Genomic DNA, 10,522 nt, shown 5'->3' with positions numbered 1-10,522 from the left:
AATCAATACATCCAAAACGAATATTAAAAATATTATTTTTTCTTTTGCAATTTACACGCCGTTTTTTGTCAATTGAATTAATTAAATCGCTTCGGCTTGTATAATACCAAGGTTTTTAGTATCTTCTAACTTTCTTCAAACATTTTCTAAAAAAAAAAAAGATATATATATATAAGGTAAGTGTGGGTATTAAGGCCCGGCTGGTAATAAGGCCCACTAATCCAAACTTAGGGAAAAAATAAATTGTGAAACTTTTTTCGACATTAATATATTAGAGTTATCTGGTTTTATCACTGGCAGCAAAAAAAAATCAGCATTTCTTTACATTTTCATTTTTTTAGGTGGGCCTTAATACCCATACTTACCTTATATATATATATATATATATATATATATATATATATATATATATATAGTGAAAGAGAGAGAGAGACAGAAAGAGAGAGAGAGAGACAGAAAGAGAGAGAGAGAGAGAGCAATTTTAATAAGGAACCTTATCAGTCGAGCAATTTTAATTATTAGCCAGTTTGAAGTCATTAATGACTACAATATTTCACAAATAATTATTTCATAATTTATTACTTACAATGACTAACGTATTATGCGTAATTGAACACATATTATGCGTATTGAGCTTGAACCCCTAAGGAGAATCCTGAAAAAAAGTGATCAATAAGGATAAGTAGTTAAACAAAAAAAACAAAAAAATGTAAAAACCTACTTTTTCAATGATGTAGACTTCTATAATAACAGGCCTTGACATCGCGCAAGATGCCGTAAAAACTGAAGGCCGATTAAACTTTCACTTTTACTTATATTGATATATTTTTATATTAGGTAGGGTGTAATGGCAGTCTATGTTTTCTAATAATAATCTCTAGTAAAAACGGAAATATAAAAAGAAAACCAAAAAATTGTTGAAAGATAATCATGCTTTTCGTATTTCAAAATTCATTAAGAATATTTATGTAATATTAAATAGTACCAATATGAAGCAGAACCATAACAAAGTATATATCTATATATTAGAAAGATAACTGTATTTTTAATTTTTTTTGCTAAAAATGGTAACAATAAAAATCACCAACAATAAAAAACACCAACAAAAGTTGATTCAAGCAAAAAAAAGTTTTATCAATATATCTCAACAGGGTTAAAGTCCTTATACTTGGCAACTTGTAGTCAATACACAAACAATCATATAAACTTCGTCGCATAGCAAAATACTCATATGCTCTACATATAATATCTGAAGTATATAAAACTTCACCAACATTAACTTTTCTCATAGCATTAAGGTGTTCGAATAGAATATTTGACTGAAGCGAACTTTCTATATTTTTTAAAAATCTAACTGCTTCAAATAAAGCTGATTTTGTTTTCATTAACTTTAATTTGTTTACAGCTAAATATGAAATATTACAAGTTGTGCCATTATGGTTAGCTACAAATGAATAATCCTTGAAAATTACTAAAATAAATAATGGAACACCAAGTTTGTACATTTTTGATTGTATGTGTAAACTTTTTTTATTAAGCTGGAAAACAATAACATCGTTATTATCACTTAACAAAGATTGAATATCGTCAAATATAAGTTCATCCTCTTTTAGAAAATCATTTAACTCATCTGGTAAATTGCTTCGAAAACCGCTTGAAGTTACATTTTTCTAACTTTACTTGCTGGTGTGGCTAAACAACTAGGCGGAATATTTTAAAAACAGGTGGTGGGTTTAAAGGTCGTTGCTTCCCATATTTGCTTTCAAAAGGTGCTTCATTTGGCCAATGCAGTTGACATAATGCTGTATAGTCTGTAACAATAAAACCAGTTCTTGGGATAGCTTCACGACATCTTTTTCTCTCCTCTTGATTCTTGGGGAATTTATAAATTGATATTTTTGTTGTAGTTGTAATTGATATTGAAGTTGTAGTTGTATAAATTGATATTTTTGTTGTAGTTGAGATAGTTCGACTTGCAAAGAGATAAACAGCATTTTAAAAGCATTTTTAAGGCATTTTAATTATTAAAAAAACTTATCGTTAGTTTGACAATATTATTACCTTGCAATGTTAATGCCTTGAACCTTACAACGTTATCGTCTTGATGTTGGGCTATCTAATTTATAAACCAATCACAATTTAAAGATTTATTAAAAAAGCGCGAACACAAACTTTCGTCTAATGTTAAAAGATGAAAATGTAAAACACAGTATTAGGAATTGGCCTTCAGTTTAACATATTTGTTGCGCGATGTCAAGGCCTTTTATTATAGAAGGCCGCAGTCACACATTATATAATATTCTGAAACTAATAAACAAACATCTAAATTTCTATAAGTAAATTTATTCTTTGATCATTGCCTCCATATCCTATCTTATTTTCATACCATATTCTATTATGGAATTATTTATATAACATATCACAACAATATTATTAAATTTGTGATATTTAAATATCATATGAACATTCTCTAACATGTTCATATGATATTTGAATATAGTTCTTGAGTATATTATCTGCAAACAATTGACTGATGCAAGTTCTAATGTTGTCAAAAACTAAGCATGCATGCATGGGACACTGCAGTGTCCCACAAAGAAATGCAGGTTTGAAAGTCAAATTTTCTTTATTAAAAAAAAAAAAAATTAAAATAGGGGGAGATAGGGAGGTTTCTGTAACTTTTTTTAGGCTCCTAAACTTTTAACTTTATATATAATAAGGTTCATAAAACTTAAGGGACTTACGAAGTACATTAGGAAACAAAAACAGGATATTTACAGAAACTTTTAAATTTTTAATCTGGAGTACCACAGTGTAATTGGGAATAAAGTCTCTGGGCCCAGTATTCAAAGTAATATGATCTAAAGTAATATATAAATTAAATAAAATGCTTTAAAATGCATGCAGTTATACATATAACTCCTGATAGTTAACTATATGTATAACTAGTTATACATAAAATTTATTATATAAACTTATTTTTTAAGGTTATGCTTGAACAAATTAGAACCAATTAATTCAAATTCAAGATTTAGTTCAAGTTCAAGTTATTTGTTCATTGTTTTTTCACTATTTTATATTTATTTGTTCAAATTTGTTAACTAGTACTAATTCTTACTACAGTAAGAATATTTATCATTGTTGAACGTGATTTTATTAGTAACTTAATTTTACTATCAACATATCTTGACAACACCCTTTACATTTTAAATGATGACAGCTTTTCTATTGATGTTAAATTTATTACGTTTCAATAACTCAGATTGAATTTTAACTGAATTATTGTAAGCTTTGTAAGGGGTTTGTTGTATCTCAAATGGTGTTGTAAATAAAGTAAAAATAATATATATATATATATATATATATATATATATATATATATATATATATATATATATATATATGTATATATATATATATATATATATATATATATATATATATATATATATATATATATATATATATATATATATATATATATATATATATATAAATATATATATATAAATATAAATATAAATATATATATATATATATATATATATACATATATATATATATATATATATATATATATATATATATATATATATATATATATATATATATATATATATATATATATATATATATATATATATATGTATATATATAGCATTTAGGCTATGGGATCATCCATAAATGATGCCAGTAGATAGAGGGGCAGTGTGAGTTTAACAATAATTGACAATGGGGAGGGGATGTTGAGACCAAAATAATGTCAAATAAAGAATTGAATTTAAAAAAAAGTAAATTATTTTATTTCAAAAAAAAGTAAAACAATTTATGATAGCTATGAGCAGGTTTTAGAGGTATTTACACCAACAATGTGGTCTAAAAACTTCTTGCTTTTGTTGCTTAAAACTGTAGAGGATCATAGAAAAAACAATTTAAATTCAGTAATTAGCTTGCTTATCTGAAAGAATAATTTATGTTTTTTTTTTTTACTTTTAGTACTGTTGAGAATAAATGTATAATTGAACCCAAAAAAAATTGATGGTATATGCATTTTTTATATTATATTAACAATTCAGATATACCATCATAATATGATAACAAAAACTTACATCATTTTCAATGGGAGATGGCAAAAAATTGACTGAGTTTGATAGATGCATAGATGATCCTATGATTTAGGTAAAAATAAGTAATCAATTTGCCATATTTCTCTTTAGAAAGTGTAAGAAAAAAGCATTGTTATGCTGAGAACCTACCTATTGAGCAAGCTTTGACCACCTATTTTATAAATTTGAGAGACAGAAGTGGAAGTGCGAATCGCAAAAGAACTAATAACAATGCTCTAAATTGATTTTAACTTTGTAGACTAACATTAATATAGTATTTAGAAATAATAAATGAAGTTTACATGATTTTTATAATTTGTATTTATTTCCATTAATTATCAGTTGTCAGTCTCTATTTTATAAAATGAATTAAAAAACTATTTATTTATAGTATAATATTAATACATAAGTACTAGTTTCCTAATGCTATTATCACCGCAATGTTAATGGTATTCGTTTTAAAGTGAAATTTTGTATCAATTTTATTGTTTTAATGTTGTATATATATATATATATATATATATATATATATATATATATATATATATATATATATATATATATATATATATATATATATTATTTTTACTTTATTTAAAACACCATTTGATATACAACAAACCCCTACATAGCTTACAATAATTCAGTTATGATACAATCTGAGTTATTGAAACGTAATAAATTTAACGTCAATAGAAAAGTAAAGCTGTCATCATTTAAAATGTAAAGGGTGTCGTCAAAATATGTTGAAAAATAAAATTAACAAATAAAATCACGTTCAACAATGATAAACATTTTTACTGTAGTAAGAAATAGTACTAATTAACAAATTTGAACAAATAAATATAAAATTAACAAAAACAATGAATAAATAAGAACTTTAACTTGAACTTTAACTAAATCTTAAATTTGAATTAATTGGTACTAATTTGTTCAAGCATAACCTTAAAAAATAAGTTTCTATAACAAATTATATGTATAACTAGTTATACATATAGTTAACTATCAGGAGTTATATGTATAACTATATCAGGAATTATATGTATAAATATATCAGGAGTTATATGTATAACTATATCAGGAGTTATATGTATAACTATATGCATTTTAAAGTATACTATTTTATTTAAACATTACTTTAGATTATATTACTTTGAAAACTTGACCCAGAGGCTTTATTCCCAATAACACTGTGGTACTCCAGATTAAAAATTGAAAAGTTTCTGTTAATATCCTGTTTTTGTTCCTCAATGTAGTTTGTAAGTCCCTTAAGTCATAAGGACCTTATTATATCTAAAGTTAAAAGTTTTGGAGCATAAAAAAAGTTACAGAAACTTATTTCCCTCACAACAACAACAACAACAAAAAGCAATATATTTACCAGAAATATAGATGTTTTACATAAGAATGTTATACGTTATAAAAAATATTTGTACAGTCTACATTCTGGATGGTTCACTTTCATATAGACGGGTTGGAATTGTTTTGAATTTGTCCGTTGATGTACGCATGCGCAAACTCTTGGCAGTCAAAACAAATCGTTGTTGGTTAATTTTTTGCTGGACTTCGTATGAAACTTCTGAAGATGTGGTCAAAATCTTTGTATTTTAGCATGTTAAACGGTAGTGATCAATTAGAATTCAAGAAGAAATTAACATTAACAAACAAGGAAACGTTACCGGACCAGTATCCAATCGATAAACGATCGAACTGAAGCCAATAAGACTGCTGTTACTAGTAAACTGTATCAATGGAACCAAGTAAAGAGAAAGGCTGAAGCATCATCATTGCAAAATATATCCTTTAATAGACCAAAATCTAATGATTTACCATGTGAAATAAGATCAGCTAAAAGTACTGTAAAAATTATTCCATCAATGCAGAAGAATCCGTAAAAAATTTGGGTCTAGATAAAGTTCAAGAACAACCAAAGGTTATGCCTAAAGCAGCGTATTTTAATTACGTATTGTCTTAGAAAAATACTGACGGTATATTGATATCTGATGTGACAGAAGAAAATCTATGTCCAGAACCTTTAACAAGTCTGTTTGATTGATTGAAGCAATTAATTTAGATGATTCTGTTTTAATAGAGAGATGTTTTTTAAAATACAAAAAATACAAATTAACTTACACCTCAAGTTCATTTGATTTTTTTATCTGAAATTACTAAACTGTAGAGTTTATCCAGTACATTGAAAATTCACAGAGCAGGGAGAATTACAGCCTCTAATTTTTATGAAGTTATGCATTTCAAATATAACAACTCAAGTAAGTCATTGCTTAATAAGCTAATGTGTTATACGAAAGCACATAACACACCTTCCTTAACTTATGGCAAAGAAATGGAATGTAACACTATGAAACCATTATGAAAGAAAAACACAAAAACTTCCAATTGACAACTTCAGACCTTCACATTTTATACAATAAACCATACTTAGGAGCTTCACCTGACTATAGTAAGCTGTTCTTGCCATACTGTGGGTTTGCTAGAAATAAAGTGTCCATTCAATTATCGAAATGGTTTAGTGAATTGGGAAACAGATAAAAATTTCCCTATTGATTCATTTGAAAACATGAAGAAAAATCATAAATATTATGCACAAGTGCAGGGTTAACTATATGTTCTAAATAAAGAATATTATGATTTTTTTGTTTGGGCTTCAAATCATTATTTATTAGTTCGAGTTACAAGAGACTTAAAGTTTATTGATGAAATGATGCCTTTGCTCTGGAAATTATTCATTGAGTGTTTACCTCCTGAAGTTGTTACATACAAAAATGATTTATGTTTAGACAATAAACAAAAGTATTACTGTATTTATAAAAGACCCTGTTTTGAACCAATGATAGCATGTGATAAACCAGGTTGTAAAGTTGAGTGGTTTCATTATTCTTGTGTGAAAATTACACAAGCTCCAGTTGGTTCCTGGATATGCAACAGTTGCTTGAAATAAAATTATGTTTAATAGGGTTCTTCTGTCTGCACGATTATTTTATATTTTTAGACCAAAAAAAGTTAATTATAACTTAATTAACTTTTTTTGGTCAAATTTTTCCATTTCCTTGTATTGTCATCGAAAATGATTAAGTGTCCAAAATTTGAGCAAAATTGGTTGAGAAAAAAGCTTTCAAAAATTGATTTCAAATTTTGTGGCACACAAACATATATAGAAAGTAACCTTATATAAAGCATGGAAAAATAACAAGATTAGCACAAAAAAGACACATCTCTAATTGTAGACACAATCAATATAAAAAAAAATTACTTCGATTTTGTTAACGTTATTTTGACAAGGAAATATTTTACAAAACTTTTTTATGAGAACTAGCATAAAATATCATAAGTAACTTTAACTCATATACCAAAATATCCTTAAACCAAGCCTTTAAGGTCTTTCAAAAAAAAAATTTTAAAACAAAAAACAAAGTTTAATAGAAAAAAAGGAAAATATTTGAAGCTTCATAAAAGAATTGATAAATAAATGTCTAAATCTTTAAAAAAATCATTTCAAAGGCAAAATTAAATACCAAATCATGTTTTTAACAATATGTGGCTATGAAAATAAACGTTTTTTATAAGCCGAAATACATTGCAAAATAATCGTGCAGACAGAAGAACCCTATTAAACATAATTTTATTTCAAGCAACTGTTGCATATCCAGGAACCAACTGGAGCTTGTGTAATTTTCACACAAGAATAATGAAACCACTCAACTTTACAACCTGGTTTATCACATGCTATCATTGGTTCAAAACAGGGTCTTTTATAAATACAGTAATACTTTTGTTTATTGTCTAAACATAAATCATTTTTGTATGTAACAACTTCAGGAGGTAAACACTCAATGAATAATTTCCAGAGCAAAGGCATCATTTCATCAATAAACTTTAAGTCTCTTGTAACTCGAACTAATAAATAATGATTTGAAGCCCAAACAAAAAAATCATAATATTCTTTATTTAGAACATATAGTTAACCCTGCACTTGTGCATAATATTTATGATTTTTCTTCATGTTTTCAAATGAATCAATAGGGAAATTTTTATCTGTTTCCCAATTCACTAAACCATTTCGATAATTGAATGGACACTTTATTTCTAGCAAACCCACAGTATGGCAAGAACAGCTTACTATAGTCAGGTGAAGCTCCTAAGTATGGTTTATTGTATAAAATGTGAAGGTCTGAAGTTGTCAATTGGAAGTTTTTGTGTTTTTCTTTCATAATGGTTTCATAGTGTTACATTCCATTTCTTTGCCATAAGTTAAGGAAGGTGTGTTATGTGCTTTCGTATAACACATTAGCTTATTAAGCAATGACTTACTTGAGTTGTTATATTTGAAATGCATAACTTCATAAAAATTAGAGGCTGTAATTCTCCCTGCTCTGTGAATTTTCAATGTACTGGATAAACTCTACAGTTTAGTAATTTCAGATAAAAAAATCAAATGAACTTGAGGTGTAAGTTAATTTGTATTTTTTGTATTTTAAAAAACATCTCTCTATTAAAACAGAATCATCTAAATTAATTGCTTCAATCAATCAAACAGACTTGTTAAAGGTTCTGGACATAGATTTTCTTCTGTCACATCAGATATCAATATACCGTCAGTATTTTTCTAAGACAATACGTAATTAAAATACGCTGCTTTAGGCATAACCTTTGGTTGTTCTTGAACTTTATCTAGACCCAAATTTTTTACGGATTCTTCTGCATTGATGGAATAATTTTTACAGTACTTTTAGCTGATCTTATTTCACATGGTAAATCATTAGATTTTGGTCTATTAAAGGATATATTTTGCAATGATGATGCTTCAGCCTTTCTCTTTACTTGGTTCCATTGATACAGTTTACTAGTAACAGCAGTCTTATTGGCTTCAGTTCGATCGTTTATCGATTGGATACTGGTCCGGTAACGTTTCCTTGTTTGTTAATGTTAATTTCTTCTTGAATTCTAATTGATCACTACCGTTTAACATGCTAAAATACAAAGATTTTGACCACATCTTCAGAAGTTTCATACGAAGTCCAGCAAAAAATTAACCAACAACGATTTGTTTTGACTGCCAAGAGTTTGCGCATGCGTACATCAACGGACAAATTCAAAACAATTCCAACCCGTCTATAGCTAGGCTAAATCGAGGAGAGCGACCATGAACAAAACAAAAACACCACCCACCACCACCACCCTATTTTTTTCTTTTTTAACAAAGAAAATTGGGAATTCTTTGACTTTCAAACCTGCATTTCTTTGTGGGACACTGTAGTGTTCCATGCATGCATGCTTGGTTTTTGACAACATTTGAACTTTTATCAGTTAATTGTTTGCAGATAATATACTCAAGATCTATATTCAAATAACTATTATATATTCCTTATAATACGTCTATTTGCACAAATCTTAATCTTATTTCTATAAAGAAAGATAAACATTATTCGTAGTACTTACATACTTGCTTGCCATTCTCTATATTAATATAAAATATTTTCACACAATATTAACGTAACGCAATGCAATGTCGATTTAAAAATTTTTATTTAGTTTTTTTTTAAAAGTTTTTTTTTAGTTTCCAGCTTTCAAATTAATTCCCATGCAAATCCCACATGAAACCCACGTGGGATTTCCCATGTGTGTAAATACCATATGGTTCCCACATGTAACCCATGTGGGATTACCCACATGGGTTTAAGGTGACAAATTTCCATACGGATACCACATTGGAAAATCCGTCCCACGTAAATCCCATCAATCCAACACGGAACCCACGCGGAACCCATGTGGGACGCGGTTTTATTTTTCACTGGGAAACAGCCTGTGTACAGAAATAATGAAAAACTTCATTCAATTTAAAAATAAAATTCGGTCTTGAGTCTTTTAATGACTTTTTTTTAATTTAAAAAGATGTGAGATAAAAAGAGTGTCTAATTTGAAGTTGAAGGGTGGCACACATGAGTCAAAAAATGTCGAAAAAAAAAAAAGTTCCTTTTTTTTTAATTAAAAACTTTTTTTCAATTAAAAAAAAAAAATCTTATATATAAAGCTTAGTGAACTACCTTGTACCGCGCGGTTCAAGGTGGTTCAGTAATTTGAGACTTAAAATGCATTCCCAGCACACTTACGTTGGGCCAACGTATGAAAACCATCGCGAACATCGACTGTTTTTTTCAATGCAAAACCAACGCTGATTTAATGTCATTTGTTTAATGATGAAATTACTACCGACGGAACTAAAAACAACTGGCACATTTACATTGGTCCAACATATGTAAAAACATCGCAAAAAGTTGATTATTTTTATGATGTAAACCCAACGTTGATCCAATGTTATTAACCCGACGTGGATTTAATGTGTATAAATCAACGTTGAATTAATGTATGTAAAAACATCCCAAAAAGTTGATTGTTTT

General features: G+C 27.5%; 1 long non-coding RNA gene across 1 annotated transcript; it reads right to left on the bottom strand.

Annotated features, from left to right (window-relative positions):
- LOC136078972 (uncharacterized) lies at nt 1-9,834 on the bottom strand. Its single transcript, XR_010637829.1, has 3 exons — nt 9,564-9,834; nt 587-655; nt 1-146 (listed from the first exon to the last, which is right to left on the bottom strand). It is a non-coding gene; the product is annotated as an uncharacterized LOC136078972 (long non-coding RNA).
- Nucleotides 9,835-10,522: the final 688 nt, after the last annotated feature.

Source organism: Hydra vulgaris, chromosome 04 (assembly GCF_038396675.1).
Source record: "Hydra vulgaris chromosome 04, alternate assembly HydraT2T_AEP".
Taxonomy (NCBI): Eukaryota; Metazoa; Cnidaria; class Hydrozoa; order Anthoathecata; family Hydridae; genus Hydra; species Hydra vulgaris.
Note: the sequence above shows the minus strand (reverse complement) of the source record. Positions and strands in the feature narration are given on the sequence as shown.